The sequence below is a fragment of the Dendrobates tinctorius genome, unplaced genomic scaffold (assembly GCF_039654945.1).
Source record: "Dendrobates tinctorius isolate UK_male_01 unplaced genomic scaffold, ASM3965494v1 ptg000003l, whole genome shotgun sequence".
In the NCBI taxonomy this organism is placed as follows: domain Eukaryota; kingdom Metazoa; phylum Chordata; class Amphibia; order Anura; family Dendrobatidae; genus Dendrobates; species Dendrobates tinctorius.
Window position 1 is genome coordinate 50,669,087 of NW_027361671.1, and position 17,942 is coordinate 50,687,028.

At 41.8% G+C, this 17,942-nt stretch overlaps 1 protein-coding gene across 7 annotated transcripts in view; it reads right to left on the bottom strand.

The window, feature by feature from the left end:
- MCC (MCC regulator of WNT signaling pathway) overlaps positions 1 to 17,942 on the bottom strand; it is a 517,969-nt gene that overhangs the window by 148,147 nt on the left and 351,880 nt on the right. The gene's annotated exons all lie outside the window — the stretch shown is intronic.

A 17,942-nucleotide genomic window follows, 5' to 3' on the forward strand; every position in this document is an offset into this window, starting at 1 on the left:
CAGTGATTCCACTGGACCCATTTCCATTTTTTTCCTTTCATTAGATGGGAAGAATATATATATATATATATATATATATATATTTTGCATCGCTTTTTTTATTATTTTATTTTTTACTCATAATAGGTCCAGAATATAGTAATAAAACTGGTTTACCCTTTGGCAAATTGCATAACATGGTGAGGTACTGTAGCTAATAGTTGCAGTTGTAAAATACATTTGTTATTAAGTATACACAAACAGGAAATTATTGTTATTGGAAGAACTCGCATTACAATAACCTTTCTGATTTATCCACAGAATTACGTAGCATTTGCCAAAAAATGTTATTGGAAAATTTATTTTTTTATGACATTATTTATAAAAATAAAAAAAAACAACAGGTTACATTTTTCCAGTTTTCAAAAAGCCTACTGAAGTAGACTCAAAAGGCGGACTCATTTTGTTGTCAACTTTGCTGTGTGGATGGAGACCTGGTCAGCGGAGACATATATATGGTCAGGATAGCATCAGACCACAGACTGTGTATCTATCTCTCCGGAACTCCATGCTTTATGGGGGAGAAACCTGTGGATAATTACGATCTCAAAATTATCACTATTTTACAAAGTTCTGACCATTAACAAGTTGTTTACTACTTGGTCAAACCCTTATTTATTAAAGAAGCACTCCCATCACAGTTTTTATCCTCCTAATATACTGCATGCATCACATTTTATAGCACTGTGTACTTACAACTGCTCATTTTCCCTTTCTACCCAGGTAATTCTTGTAATTTCTCTTCTCTACATACAAACAGAAAGTCTCCTGTCCCTGCATTTATCATCCCCCACTTCAGCTCCTGACCCAGTGGCTCCCTCCTCCCCCATGATAGGACTTTTGCAGTGACTGATGACTCACACAGGGAAAATTGACCTCATGTTTCTACATAGAGCTTAGAATGATTTAGCTAGTCAGTTTTTAATCACGTGATGTCATAGACCTAATAGAAAAGAGAAGAATTAGCTGGGTAGAAGTGAAAATGAGCAAATGTAAGTACACAATGCTATATAATATGATGACTGTAATATAAAAAGAATAATAATTTTGATGGGAGGCGTACTTCTTTAAATACTATATTCCCTAATGTAAAATAAAAAATACCATATCACATAATGTAATAGTGCCATTCCAGCAATGTCAGCGCTGGACCTCCTGAGGCTCACGTAGCATTGTTATGCCACATGAACCCTGCAGCCAATCAGCAGCCTCTATTGAGCTGCTGTGCTCACAGTTCCATCAAACCTCAGACACCTGGGAAAATGTGAGCACAGAAGTCCAGTAGCGGCCATTGATTGGCTGAAAGTGGCATAATAACGCCAAGTGAGTCCTAGGAAATCCAGTGCCAGCATCACTGCAATGGCGCCAGCATGGGAGGTGTGTACAGGGCAGGGCTGTGGAGTCGGAGTCAGAGTCGTGGAGTCGGTGCTCATTTTGGTGGAGTCGGAATAAAATTGACCGACTCCTAAAATATACAATAAATTGGGTATAATAGTTCAATGCAGAATGTGCTGAATATTTTTTCATAGGAACTTGGGAAAGTTATGAAATGTCCTATAAATGGCTGTTCTATTCCTGATCTAAGGCTACATTCACACACAGCGTTTTTGCTGCGATTTTTGAGGATACGTTTTTCAGCTGTAAAAGCAGATCAGCTTTTTAAAAAAACCGCATCACCTGAAAGGTTTTTGAGCTCATAGATAATGTTTTCAATAGCAAAAGCAGATTAGAAGAACACCACACAAACTGACATGCATATTCAGCCCAAAATCGGATCCTCACTTAATGTGTCTGAATGTCATATCTTGAAACCCATTGACTTTGCTGGGATGCCCAGAGTCACTGCATTTTACTGCAAAAAACGGATCCGCAAAATCGCTGTGTGTGAATCATGGCCAGAGCCAGCAAGGGGCAGGGGGGCAGCTGCCCCTCCCCAGAAGCAGGGGCATGCACCTATCAAAACTCGCTTGTATGCTGCAGTGCTCCCGTCCTGCACCGGCTCCAGACTGCAGGGGGCAATCTCCCTTCCTCTGTCCAGTCTTCTGCCGTCTTCACCAGAGAGAGGAGGGGGAGGGGTGCCTGCCTTGCACAGGATCCGATTCCTGGGCCCCGAGCTGGAGAAAGTTGTGCACACGCTGCAGCTGGCAGTAAGAGATAGTCTGCAAGAGTTACATGCTGGAAATCTGATTGGAAAAGTGAGGAAATTGGTTATTGCCACCAGAACCCCTAAAACTGATTCCAGCTTGAAGAGACGTGCTGGGAAAGGGGCAACTGTCGATCAAGCCACTCGGTGGGGCAGCACTTATTTAATGATTGAGCGATTGCTTGAACTAAAACCGCTTCTTATACATATGGCGAACCCTCAGGTAACCCTAAATGAAGGTCAATGGACACAGGTGGCTGAATTGAAGGAATTGCTTAATCACCCATTTACCGTGACTAAAAAATTACAAGCTGAGGATTTAACTCCTGACATTTTCATAAGGGAGTGGAAAAACTTGCTATTTTGCCTGTCCCAAAGAGGAGGTTTAATCGCAGATGGCATTTCTGCTTCAATGAAATGGAGAGAGACACAGTTATTGGAAAATAAAATATTTCTGGCAACTTTTTATGTGGTCCCAAGCAATTGTATACTGCTTTATAATCAACAGCTTACTAAAGGAAAAGAAGCTCTGACTGAGGTAGTTAGGATGAGTGGCCTACAGGAGGACTGCCAGGCGCAAGAGGACTTGTGTCCTGACAATGCTACTGCTGCCATATCTTCATCCTCATCAGATGAGGCGTTTGACTTTGACGAGTATCTGGATGACATGGAGCAGGCAAAGCATTGCTGCAAGGAAAAAGATTTCACTCCGTCTCCTATAACAAGCAGATTGACCATATTTCAGCAAAATGTTTCATTTGCTCTCAAAGAAATAGAAAAATTCAACCGTTCATCAAAACTGACAGTGCATGAGGCAATTCCTTTATACCCAGAAATTGTTAGAGATGTTGCCCATGTGGTTACGGCTTTGCCTCCAACCCAAGTTAGTGTAGAGAGGTTGTTCTCTGGCCTTAAAATTATTAGGTCAGATTTGAGGTCATCTATGAAGGAGGCTCTGATGTAGGCAATTGTAATTCTTAGAACAAATTCATAGACTGCACAAGTGTTATTTAGTATGTTTTTGTTGAAAACTGTTTTTTGCCACTTACATAGTTTACTACATAGTGATATAAATATATATACACACAGTGGGGCAAAAAAGTATTTAGTCAGTCAGCAATAGTGCAAGTTCCACCACTTAAAAAGATGAGAGGCGTCTGTAATTTACATCATAGGTAGACCTCAACTATGGGAGACAAACTGAGAAAAAAAAATCCAGAAAATCACATTGTCTGTTTTTTTTTCATTTTATTTGCATATTATGGTGGAAAATAAGTATTTGGTCAGAAACAAAATTTCATCTCAATACTTTGTGATATATCCTTTGTTGGCAATGACAGAGGTCAAACGTTTTCTGTAAGTCTTCACAAGGTTGCCACACACTGTTGTTGGTATGTTGGCCCATTCCTCCATGCAGATCTCCTCTAGAGCAGTGATGTTTTTGGCTTTTCGCTTGGCAACACGGACTTTCAACTCCCTCCAAAGGTTTTCTATAGGGTTGAGATCTGGAGACTGGCTAGGCCACTCCAGGACCTTGAAATGCTTCTGACGAAGCCACTCCTTCGTTGCCCTGGCGGTGTGCTTTGGATCATTGTCATGTTGAAAGACCCAGCCACGTTTCATCTTCAATGCCCTTGCTGATGGAAGGAGGTTTGCACTCAAAATCTCACGATACATGGCCCCATTCATTCTTTCATGTACCCGGATCAGTCGTCCTGGCCCCTTTGCAGAGAAACAGCCCCAAAGCATGATGTTTCCACCACCATGCTTTACAGTAGGTATGGTGTTTGATGGATGCAACTCAGTATTCTTTTTCCTCCAAACACGACAAGTTGTGTTTCTACCAAACAGTTCCAGTTTGGTTTCATCAGACCATAGGACATTCTCCCAAAACTCCTCTGGATCATCCAAATGCTCTCTAGCAAACTTCAGACGGGCCCGGACATGTACAGGCTTAAGCAGTGGGACACGTCTGGCACTGCAGGATCTGAGTCCATGGTGGCGTAGTGTGTTACTTATGGTAGGCCTTGTTACATTGGTCCCAGCTCTCTGCAGTTCATTCACTAGGTCCCCCCCGCGTGGTTCTGGGATTTTTGCTCACCGTTCTTGTGATCATTCTGACCCCACGGGGTGGGATTTTGCGTGGAGCACCAGATCGAGGGAGATTATCAGTGGTCTTGTATGTCTTCCATTTTCTAATTATCGCTCCCACAGTTGATTTCTTCACTCCAAGCTGGTTGGCTATTGCAGATTCAGTCTTCCCAGCCTGGTGCAGGGCTACAATTTTGTTTCTGGTGTCCTTTGACAGCTCTTTGGTCTTCACCATAGTGGAGTTTGGAGTCAGACTGTTTGAGGGTGTGCACAGGTGTCTTTTTATACTGATAACAAGTTTAAACAGGTGCCATTACTACAGGTAATGAGTGGAGGAAAGAGGAGACTCTTAAAGAAGAAGTTACAGGTCTGTGAGAGCCAGAAATCTTGATTGCTTGTTTCTGACCAAATACTTATTTTCCACCATAATATGCAAATAAAATGAAAAAAAAAACAGACAATGTGATTTTCTGGATTTTTTTTTCTCAGTTTGTCTCCCATAGTTGAGGTCTACCTATGATGTAAATTACAGACGTCTCTCATCTTTTTAAGTGGTGGAACTTGCACTATTGCTGACTGACTAAATACTTTTTTGCCCCACTGTATATACACACACACACACACACACACACACACACACACACACACATATATATATATATATATATATATATATATATATATATATATATATATATATATATATATATATATACACACACACACACAATATAAATATGTAATCAACATTACATAGTGTATTACATATTTACAATTTATTAGTTTTTTGTGTTTTAAAGTTGTATTCCAATAAATATATATGTTCTATCTAAATATCTTGATTATTGTATCATAGAAATGATTAAATGTCTGATGTTCACATTGTACTACAATACATTTTTCACTTAAATATAAGCAATATATATGGGAGTCGGTGTAAGGGAAATTGAGGAGTCGGAGTCGCAGGTTTCGCTTACCGACTCCACAGCCCTGGTACAGGGTACTTTTATTTTACGTTGGAGAATATACACCGTGTGCAGAATTTTTAGGCAAGTTGTATTTGAGAGGATTCTTTTTATTATTGAATAACAGCTATGCTCTCAATCAACCCAAAAGACTCATATATATCAAAGCTTAATATTTTTGGAAGTTGGAGTGGTTTTTTTTTTAGATTTGGCTATCTTAGGAGGATATCTGTTGGTGCAGGTAACTATTACTGTGCAGAATTATTAGGCAACTTAATAAAAACCAAATATATACCCATCTCACTTGTTTATTTTCACCAGGCAAACCAATACAGCAACACAAAATTTAGAAATAAACATTTCTGACATTCAAAAACAAAACAAAAAAAAATCAGTGACCAATATAGCCACCTTTCTTTATGATGACACTCAAAAGCCTTCCATCCATAAATTCTGTCAGTTGCTTGATCTGTTTACGATCAACATTGCGTGCCGCAGCCACCACAGCCTCCCAGACACTGCTTGGAGAGGTGTAATGTTTTCCCTCCCTGTAGATCTCACATTTTAGGAGGGACCACAGGTTCTCTATGGGGTTCAGATCAGGTGAACAAGGGGGCCATGTCATTATTTTTTCTTCTTTTAGACCTTTACTGGCCAGCCACGCTGTGGAGTATTTGGATGCATGTGATGGAGCATTGTCCTGCATGAAAATCATGTTTTTCTTGAAAGATACCGACTTCTTCCTGTACCACTGCTTGAAGAAGGTGTCTTCCAGAAACTGCCAGTAGGTCTGGGAGTTGAGCTTCATTCGATCCTCAACCCGAAAAGGTCCCACAAGTTCATCTTTGATGATACCAGCCCATACCAGTACCCCACCTCCACCTTGCTGGCTTCTGAGTCGGAGTGGAGCTCTCTGCCCTTTACTGATCCAGCCTCGGGCCCATTCAAATGGCCCATCAAGAGTCGCTCTCATTTCATCAGTCCATAAAACCTTAGAAAAATCAGTCTTAAGATGTTTCTTGGCCCAGTCTTGACGTTTTATCTTGTTTCTTGTTGAAAGGTGGTCATTTTTCAGCCTTCCTTAGCTTGGCCATGTCCCTGAGTATGGCACACCTTGTGCTTTTTGATACTCTATTAACGCTGCAGCTCTGAAATATGGCAAAACTGGTGGCAAATGGCATCTTGGCAGCTTCACGCTTGATTTTCCTCAATTCATGGGCAGTTATTTTGCACCTTTTTTTTTTTTTATCAACACGCTTCTTGCGACCCTGTTGGATATTTGCCATGAAACGCTTGATTGTTCGGTGATCACGCTTCAAAAGTTTGGCAATTTCAAGACTGCTGCATCCCTCTGCAAGAAATCTCACAATTTTTGACTTTTCAGAGTCCGTCAAATCTTTCTTCGGACCCATTTTGCCAAAGGAAAGGAAGTTGCCTAATAATTAAGCAGACCTTATATAGGGTGTTGATGTCATTAGACCACACCCCTCCTCATTAAAGAGATGCAAATAACCTGGTTGACATAATTGGCAGTTGGCTTTCAAGCCTATACAGCTTGGAGTAGGACAACATGTATAAAAAGGATGATGTGATCAAAATACTCATTTGCCTAATAATTCTGCACACAGTGTAGTATTTAAGAAGTCGTCGTCTGAATGGTGGACACGCCCTTTAAGGGTAACAGCAGCCACCACATGCCCAGGAAGTCTGCACTTTTGTCTCTCCATAATATAAAGATTTGAAGGCTTTCCTGCTGGGATGGGTGGTAACTTACCTTATGTCAACTGGTTAATTAATGGAATAGCTTATGGCAATCAGAAAATACCTTGTTTTGATTATTTTTTTTTACATTTTTGTGCTATAAATATAATGCAACAGAACAACAATGCTAGTGTGAAAAAGAATAACTTCATATAGTGCAATTTGATAAGATTTCAGGCAGTGGTAGAGGAAAATAAAATATTAAAGAACACAATCTAAAGAAAAGTCTGAAAAAATGTTATGAGGAGCTCCAGAATTACAGGGTATATTTCAAGAAACAGGAATCAGATGACGCTTCCATTAGACTATTTTGGAAACTTTTCGACTTTTTATCCTAAACTGTGTTTTATACAATAACCTCAAGGTTCATCCCAGTCAAAAGGATGCCTGGAAGCTACAAAGAAACACATGTACATTGCCCTTTGATGTTCTAATGAATATCATCCTTCTTTCTCTTCGGGCACAAACAAAGACAAAAATGTATCTCTAAACTCCAAGATGCCGGTTTATAGGGTCTCCCAAGTATCTCTAATAGAAATTAAAGTTCTTCTTTAGAAAAATTTTGCTTAGGCAAATATACCCATCAGCTGCGGAACCTCATAACTCACATCTGACAGCATAATCTCTAAGAGTGGGAGCTGTCAGGCTATAGTTTCTGGATCTTTAGGCTACTTTCATTTGCATTTTTTTCTATGCAATTAAAAGCTGCTTTTTTAATTCCAGCAAAGGTTATGATATTTCAGAAATTTCATACACATGCTTTTTTTCCCAGGGTGAATTTGAGAACTGCAGCATTTTCAATATCTGCATCCTGTCAATTGTTTCAACGTTTTTTCACCCTTAGAAAGCAATGACAAAAAAACACTGCAAAAGCACCAAGCAACAACCATTTTTGCTGCATTCGATCAAAAAGACGAATGTGAATAAAAATGGTATAGCTGAAAACGTCATCTTTTCCAGCAAAAAACAATCTGCTATACAGCTCAATTAGTGGAAAAATTAAAAAAAAAGTTCTAGATCTCAGAATACATCAATGCAAAAACGATTTTGCTCTATAAAAATAGCTTTTGTTATGTAAAAGCGCCAAAACATAAAAAAATTATATCAATGAGGTATCGCTGTAATTGTCAAACCCGATGAATAAAACTGCCTTATCAATTTTACCAGTCCTGAATCTCTGTTTTTTGTTTATTCTGCCTCCCAAAAATCAGAATAGAAAGCAATCAAACATTAGGTGACCGAAAATGGCACCAATAAACGCGGCAACTCGTCCCACAAAAAAAATAAGCATTGTTGTCAGAAATATGGAAAAATTATAGCTTTCAAAATATGGCGATGCAGTAAAAAGCTATTTTTATTGTGTGACAGCAGTCAAACATTAAAAAAAAAGATATACATCTGGTATCACTATAATTGCATCGACCCGAAGATGAAAGTCGTCTAATCACTTATACTGGAGGAGAAACGGTGTAAAAATAATAAAACCAATTCTTGACCTGCTGCTGATTTTTTCATTCTACCTCCCAAAGATTGCAGTAAGGTTATGCTCACATTTATCCTACGCTCTACGCTGAGCACTTACATCGGGATTTCCGTGTAAGGGTATGTACCCACGATAAGTAATTGCTGCGGGTTCAACGCTGCGTGTTTATGGGGCATCAATGTACTCAGGAGAATTTGCACATTTTGGGGTCCATTTTCTCCTGCTATCTTTGTGAAAGTGAGAAAATATGGGGCTCAAACAACATTTTTGTGGGAAAAATCAAACTTTTTCATTTACACAGTTCAATGCTGTAAAATTCTGTGAAGCAACTGTGGGGTTCAAGGTGCTCACCACACATCTAGATACATTCCTTGAGGGGTCTAGTTTCTAAAATGGGGTCAACGTCTGGGGGGTTTCTACTTTTTAGGCACATTAGGGGCTCTCCAAATTCAGTATGCTGCCCGCAGACCATTCCATCAAATTCTGCATTCCAAAATATCAATCCTCCCTTTTCTAGCCCTGTCGTGCACCAAAACAGTAGTTTTCCCCCCACATATGGGGTACCAGTGTATTCAGGAGACATGGCACAACAAATTTTGGGGTCCATTTTCTCCTGTTAACTTTGTGAAAAAGTTATAAACTTCAGTGAAGTACCTTGGGGTTCAAGGTGCTCACCAAACATCTAAATTTCTTGAGCGGTCTAGTTTCCAAAATGGGGTAATTTGTGGTGGTTTTCAACTGTTTAGGCACATCAGGGGCGACATGGCATCCGCTCATGATCCCAGACAATTCTGTGTTTAAAAAGACCGAACCCTGACATGTGCCCAAATAATAGTTTCCCACCACATATGGGGTATCGGCGCACCTAGCAGAAATTGTACAACAAATTTGCGGTTCATTTTCTCCTGTTAGCCTTGAGAAAATAAAAAATTTGGGGCTAAAACAACATTTTTGCAAAATGTTCCTTTTTTCCCCTCCACATTGCTTTAACCCCTTTATCAAGGGTGGTTTGCACGTTCATGACCGGGCCAAATTTTACAATTCTGACCACTGTCCCTTTATGAGGTAATAACTCTGAAACGCTGCCATAGATCCCACTGATTCTGACACTGTTTTCTCGTGACATATTGTACGTCATGTTAGTGGTAAAATAACTTGGGTTTGTGAAAAAAACGGAAATTTGGCGAAAATTTCGCAATTTTCCAACTTTGAATTTTTATGCCCTTAAATCACAGAGATATGGCACACAAAAAAATTAATAAGTAACATTTCACATATGTTTAGTTTATATTAGAACAATTTTGGAACCAAAATTTTTTTTTGTTAGGAAGTTATAAGGGTTAAAAAGATGACCAGCGATTTCTCATTTTTGCAACACCATTTTATTTTTACGGACCACATCACATTTGAAGTCACTTTGAGGGGTCTATATGATAGAAAATACCCAAAAGTGACACCATTCTAAAATTTAACTTTTTTTCACAAAAAAAATTATTTCAAGTCCAATTTTTTTTTATTTTACCAAGGGTAACAGGAGAAATTGGACTGCAAAAGTTATTGTGCAATTTCACCTGAGTACGCCGATACCTGATATGGGGGGGAACCACTGTTTCGGCGCATGGCAGAGCTCAGAAGGGAAGGAGCGCCGCTTGACTTTTCAATGCAAAATTGGCTGGAATTCAGATCGGACGCCATGTCACGTTTGGAGAGCCCCTGATGTGCCTAAACAGTGGAAACCACCCATAAGTGACCCCATTTTGGAAACTAGACCCCCCAAGGAACTTATCTAGATACGTGGTGAGAACTTTTAACCCCCAAGGGCTTCACAGAAGTTTATAACGTACAGCCGCACAATTAAAAAATAAATATTTTTTCCACAAAAATGATCTTTTCACCAGGACCCTAAAAGTTTTTGTGCAATTTGTCCGGAGTATGCTGATACCCCATATTTGGGTGTAAACGACTATTTGGGCGCATGGCAGAGCTTCGAAGGGAAGCAGCGCCATTTGACTTTTTTGGCTGGAATTGAGATCGGACAACATGTCGCTTTTGGAAAGCCCCTGATGTGCCAAAACAGTGGCAACCCCCCACAAATGACACAATTTTGGAAACTAGACCCCACAAGGAAATTATCTAGATGTGTGGTGAGAACTTTGAACCCCCCAGTACTTCACAGAAGTTTATAACGCCCGGGCGTGAAAATAAAAAAAATCATATTTTTTCCACAAACATGATCTTTTAGTCCCCAATTTTTTTATTTTCCCAAGGGTAACAGGAGAAATTGGACCCCAAATGTTGTTCAATTTGTCCGGAGTACGCTGATACCCCATATGTGGGAGAAAACTACTGTATGGGCACACGTCAGGGCTCGGAAGGAAAGTAGTGACGTTTTGGAATGCAGACTTTGATGGAATGGTCTGCGGGTGTCATGTCGCGTTTGGAGAGCTTCTGATGTGCCTAAATTGTTGAAACTCCCCACAAGTGACCCCATTTTGGAAACTAGACCCCCCACGGAACTTATCTAGATGTGTGGTGAGCACTTTGAACCCCCCAGTGCTTCACAGAAGTTTATAACGCCCGGGCGTGAAAATAAAAAAATCATTTTTTTCCACAAAAATGATATTTTTGCCCCCAACTTTTCATTTTCCTAAGTGTAACAGGAAAAATTGGACCCCAAAAGTTGTTTTGCAATTTGTCCTGAGTAGGCCGATACCCCATATGTGGGGGTAAACCACTGTTTAGGCGCATGGCAGAACTTGGAAGGGAAGGAGCACCATTTGACTTTTTCAACGCAGAATTGGCTGGAATTGAGATCAGACGCCATGTTGCGGTTGGAAAGCACCTGATGTGCCCAAACAGTGGAAACCCCCCCAATTCTAACTCCAACCCTAACCCCAACACACCCCTAACCCTAACGGGAAAATGGAAATAAATACATTTTTTTTAAATTTTATTATTTTTCCCTAACTAAGGGGGTGATAACGGGGGGGGGGTTTGATTTATTATTTATAGCGGGTTTTTATATTTGGCAGCTGTCGCACACTAAAAGACGCTTTTTATTGTAAAAATAGTTTTTGCATCACCACATTTTGAGAGCTATAATTTTTCCATATTTTGATCCACCGAGTCATGTGAGGTCTTATTTTTTGTGGGATGAGTTGACGTTTTTATTGGTACTATTTTTGGGCACGTGACATTTTTTGATCACTTTTTATTCCGATTTTTGGGACGCAGAATGAACAAAAACCAGCATTTCATGAATTTCTTTTGGGGGGGTGCATTTACACCGTTCCGCGTGCGGTAAAACTAACAAGGTGGTTTTATTCTTCGGGTCAGTACGGTTACAGCGATACCTCAGTTATTTTTTTTAATGTTTTGGCGCTTTTATGCAATGAAAACAATTTTATATAGAAAAAATAATTATTTTTTGCATCGCTTTATTCTGCGAGCTATAACTTTTTTATTTTTTCGCTGATGACGCTGTGTGGCGGCTCGTTTTTTGTGGGACAAGATGACGTTTTCAGCGGTACCATGGATTTTTATATCCGACTTTTTGATCGTGCGTTATTGCACTTTTTGTTCGGCGGTATGATAAAGCATTTTTTGCTTTGTTTTTTATTTTTATTTTTTAAGGGGTTCGCTAAAGGGGTTAGCTAATGTGACAGTTTTATAGGGCGGGTCGTCACGGACGCGGCTTTGCTAAATATGTGTACTTTTATTTATTTATTTTTTCTATTTCCAAAAGCGATTTTTTAGAAATAAGTTTTACACTTTTTTTTAACTTTATTATACTGTCCCGGGGAGACATCACTGTCATGTGTGAGATTGCTGATCTGACATCACAGATCGCTGTGACTGATCAGCGATCTCACACAGGCGCTGCACAGGCTTCTTCATGCCTGCGCTTTGCAGGCACTGAGGAAGCCTGCTCCCTGCAGGCCCCCCGAAGGTCCCCGCCGCCATATTGGATCAGGGGACCTGCAGGGAAGGAGACCCCTGGAGCAGCGCTGCACTTCGTGCTGCTCCGGGGGGCTCAGGGAAGCACGGAGGGAGCACCCTCCCTGCCGATGCTTCCCTAGACCCACGGTACACTGCGATCGTGTTTGATCGTAGTGTGCCAGGGGTTAAAGTGTCGGGGGCGGTCCGTGACCACCCCTGACACATAGTGCCAGGTGTCAGCTGTGATAATCAGCTGACACCCGGCCACTATCGCCGCTGATCGCTATGATGTACTATCCCGTCCTAGGGAATTAAGTTCCAGGGCACATGGACGGGATAGTACGTCATATGGCAGAAAGGGGTTAAATACCCATGAAGCACCTGAAGGGTTAATAAACTTCTTGAATGTGGTTTTGAGGACTTTGAGGGGTGCAATTTTTAGAATGCTGTCACTTTTGGGTATTTTCATATAGGCCCCCAAAAGTCACTCCAAATTTGATGAGGTCCCTCAAGAAAAAGGTTTTGTAAAGTTTGTTGGAAAAATGATAAATTGCTGATCAACTTTTAACCCTTCTAGCTTCCTAACAAAAGAAAATTATGTTTCAAAAATTATACAGATGTAAACTAGAAACGTGGTAAATGTTACTTTTTAATTATTTTGTTTGACATAATTCTCTAGTTTAAAGGTGTAACAATAAAAAGTTTCAAAATTGAGAAATTTTTGCAAACTTTCAAATATTTTCACAATATTTTCTCAGAATCACTGGGATTCGTTGAAGCGTTCCAGAGTTATTACCACATAGTGACACTGAATAGTACAACACCAATAAAGACTAGCTCCAAATAATAATACGCATACTGGATATTCACTTACAAAAATCATAGTGACCTACTCAAACTTAGTGAATAAACCAAATGAAGAAAACTGTAAAATATATGATTTTTATTAACAACTAGCTGAAGAGCCTGGCGCTGCCCAGGCACAGTAACTAACTACGGTTAGTTATAACAAATTATAATGATTATATCAATATATAAAAAGCGGAGTGTATAGCCCAACCCACCCCGCATAGCCACAGTCACTAAAATATCCCACATCATCCCGTCAGCCAGAACTACTGGACTACTACCACTAATATCCCATATCATCCCATATCGTCCCATCAGCCAGAGCCACCGGACTACTACCCCAAATATTCTACATCGTCCCGTCAGCCAGAGCCACCGGACTACTACCGCTAATATCCCACATCATCCCGTCAGCCAGAGCCACCGGACTACTACCCTTAATATCCCACATCATCCCATCAGCCTGGGGTCAGAACCAGAGCGCTGAGTGGAACGGTCCTAACTTCCATACCGGAGATCCCTTTAAGAGAGGCCTGGCATCAGAACCAGAGCACTGAGTGGATTTTTCCTGACTTCCATACCAATGATCCCTTTAAATAGAAGCCTGGGGTGAGAATCAGAGGGCTGAGGGATTTACCCTAATTTCCATACCGGAGAGGCCTGGGGTCAGAATCAGAGCGCAGTTTGGATTTGCCCTCACTTTCATACCGGGGATCCCTTTAAGAGGGGCCTGGTCAGAACCAGAGCTCTGAGTGGAATTGCCCTAACTTCCATACCAATGATCCCTTTAAGAGAGACTGGGGTCAGAACCAGAGCGCTAAGTGGATTTGCCCTGACATGCATACCAATGATCCTTTTAATAGAATCCTGGGGTCAGAACCTCAGCTCTGAGTGGAACAGTCCTAACTTCCATATCGGGGATCCCTTTAAGAGAGCCTGGGGTCAGTACCAGAGCATTTGAAGTCAATTGTCCTGACTTCCATACCGGGGATCCCTTTAAGAGAGCCTGGGGTCAGAACCAGAATGCAGAGTGGAACTGCCCTAACTTCCATACCGGGAATCCCTTTAAGAGAGGCCTGGGGAGAGAACCAGCGTGCTTAGCGGAATTGCCCTAACTTCCATACCTATGATCCCCTTAAGAGACCCTGGGGTCAGCACCACAGCTCTGAGGTCCTAATTCCATACCGGGGATCCCTTTAAGAGAGGCCTGGGGTCAAAACCAAAGCGCTGGATGGATTTGCCCTAACTTCCATACCAATGATCCCTTTAAGAGAGGCCTGGGGTCAGTACCAAAGCGCAGTTTGGATTTGCCCTAACTTCCATACCGGAGATCCCTTTAAGAAGATGATGTGCCTATGGAATGGAGGATGTGTGATGGGTATATGGGCACGGGAGAGGGGGGATTCATTTCTGTCATGTGCTCTCTGCTGCTTTCTGGGGGGCAGACAATGGCTGGGAGCTTATGTTCCCGGGGAAGCTAGATTTCTCCCACCATGTCAGCGTCTGTTGAGGTGGTGTCGAGTGGGAAAACTGTTGCTTACAGCAACCAATCACAGCTCCTCTTCTTTTAAACAGCTCTGGTGAAATGAAAGATGATTAGTGATTGGTTGCAAGGAAAACTGTTGCTCATAGCAACCAATCACGGCTCATCTTCTTTTAAACAGCTCTGGTGAAATGAAAGATACTTACTGATTGGTTGGTGATACACATATACATACATTCAATTTTATATATATATAGATATCAAAATATAAATGAAATAAAAAATAGGGGAAGCCAAAATATGCAAAACCACAGTGCAATTATCGTAGTGGGTACTAGGACATAAATACAACCTTATATTAGAAGCACATCCCATAACAGCCTAAACATAAATTGAAATAAATCTTGCAAGCATGCATTATATGTTTAAAAGAGGCAGGAGGGAGTAGAGAAAATACATGAAAAACCACCATGGTTACTTACCGGTAGCCGGTTTTTCCGGAAACCATGACAGCACACCTGAGAGAGGGATCCGCCCCGCCAGGACAGGAACCTACTGAAATATAAGGGGCGGCACCTCTCCCCCGCTTCAGTTTGTTACAGAGCATGAGAGGACTTCCCAGTTAGTACATGTTTATCCAACACCACATCACACAAATACACCCTACTAGCATGCACACCCATACGGTGAAAAGGGGGGGGGGGGGGGGAGATATACGGGTGCTGTCATGGGTTCCGGAAAAACCGGCTACCGGTAAGTAACCATGGTGGTTTTCACTTCACCCATGACAGCACACCTGAGAGATTTTTGGAGACTTCGAAACACCTTAGGGAGGGACCACCGCTTGTAGCACCCTTCTACCAAAGGTCAAGTCAGCAGAGGAGGATAGGTTTAATCTATAGTGTGTAAAGAAGGTTGATGGTGAGGCCCAGGTAGCGGTCTTACAAATTTGATCAATTGATACCTCTGCCTTTTCAGCCCAGGAGGTCGCCACGGCTCTGGTGGAATGAGCCTTGATGCAGTCAGGAATCGGAACACCACTAGCTGAGTGGGCTATACTAATGGCCTCCCTAATCCATCTGGCAATAGTCCCCTTTGACACTCCATAACCCTTTCTGGCACCCTGAATGGCTACGAATAGGGACTGGGACCTCCTCCACTGGCTAGTCACAGATATATATTCTAGCAGGGCTCTCCTAACATCCAAATTGTGGAATTTTTCCTCCCCTGAATTTTGGGGATTTTCGCAAAAAGAGGGAAGGACAATTTCCTGACTTCAATGGAAATCTGATACTACCTTAGGCAGATATGAGGGGTCTGTTTTTAATACAACCCAATCCTGAAATACCTGTGTATAAGGTGGATTTACTGAGAAAGCCTGCAAGTCACTTACTCTACAGGCCAACGTAAGGGCAACTAGTATAATCGTTTTTAGGGCAAGATACTTTATGGGTAGTTGTTGAACAGGCTCATATGGTTCTTTTGTAAGGGCCTCTAATACCAGGTTTAGATCCCATGGAGCTATTCTTGGTAATGGAATAGGTCTGGACCTAGGGCAGGATTTCATAAATCTAGCTACCCATCTGTTTGCTGCCAAATTGCAGTTATATAGCGCGCCCAGTGCGGAGACTTGAACTTTAAGGGTATTTACAGCTAACCCCATCTGTAATCCTGACTGTAAAAATTCCAAGATGGAACTAATCGGGGGCTCTTTCTCTAACGGCTCACCCAAGAACTGCAGGTATTTATTCCATGTTCTGGCATAGATATTAGTCGTTACGGGTTTCCTACTTTTTAGCAGGGTGGCCACTAACCCCAGAGAGAACCCTCTATCCATTAGAAGTGACCTTTCAAATTCCACGCCATCAGATGGAATCCCTTGATCTGAGTGTGGAATATTGAACCCCGAGTTAGCAGGTCTGGGATTTCCGGCAGAATCCATGGATCTGAGAGGGACATCATCCGCAGCAGAGAGAACCAGGGTCTTTTTGGCCAGACCGGGGCTATTAAGATCACCCTGGCTTGATCTTTCCTGATTTTTCTCACTACTGTTGGGATCAGAGTCACTGGGGGGAACGTATAGGCTAGCCTGAAGTCCATTTGCAACGAGTCCACCGCCCACAGTTTTTCCCTTGGATTTAATGAACAGAATCTCTCCACTTGCCTGTTGTATTTGTTGGCGAAGAAGTCTATCACCGGTTCCCCCACAGCTGTATTATCTTTTGAAAAACGGACCGATTTAGAGCCCATTCCCCTTGCTTTAGTATATTGCGGCTCAGAAAATCGGCTTCTATATTCTCTACCCCTTTCATATGCAATGCTCTGTGAAAAATGTCGCTGGCCGCCTTCATTAGGGAGTGTGATCTTGTACCCCCTGGTGATTGATGTATGCCACTATTAGTCTGTTGTCCGACATGATACGGACATTGCGGCCACTGAGGAGGGGAATAAAGTCTCTTAGGGGTTTGCGCACTGCCCACAGTTCTCTCAAGTTGGAAGATGCGTCCTGTTCTTGAGGCCCCCAGGACCCCTTGGCAGCATGACCCGTTAGGTGCGCCCCCCACCCTGAGAAGCTCGCATCTGTCAGAATTATGTCGGTCACTGGTTTGTCTCATAGCATCCCTGATGTCAAGTTTGTCCTGTCTACCCACCAGTTGAGAGAGTTCCTGACCTCTAAGGAAATCTCCAGTCTTCCTTCTAAACACCCTCTCAGCGATCTTTGTGCTGATATAATTTCCCCTTGAAGCTGTCGGGCGTGAAATTGTGCCCACGTGACCGCCAGGATACAGGGATTTTTGTGATAAACTCACCGTAAAATCCTTTTCTTCGAGTCGCTCATTGGGGGACACAGATACTGTGGGTGTATGCTTCTGCCGCTTGGAGGCTGTCACTAAGTGAAAAAAAGAGGTTAGCTCCTCCTCCGTCGTATCAAAATCAGTTTGGTGCCAAAGCAGTAGGAGGACAACAAAATCAGCCTTAATACAGGTACAACATGTCCAGAAAAAAGACCACCCTTATATCACAAATTAATGCGTATAAATTAAACAAAATAGAAGCCAACTTGGCTAATAGGGTGGGTGCTGTGTCCCCCAATGAGCGTCTCGGAGAAAAGGATTTTACGGTGAGTTTATCACAAAAATCCCTGTTTCTCCTTTGCCTCATTGGGGACACAGATACTGTGGGACGTCC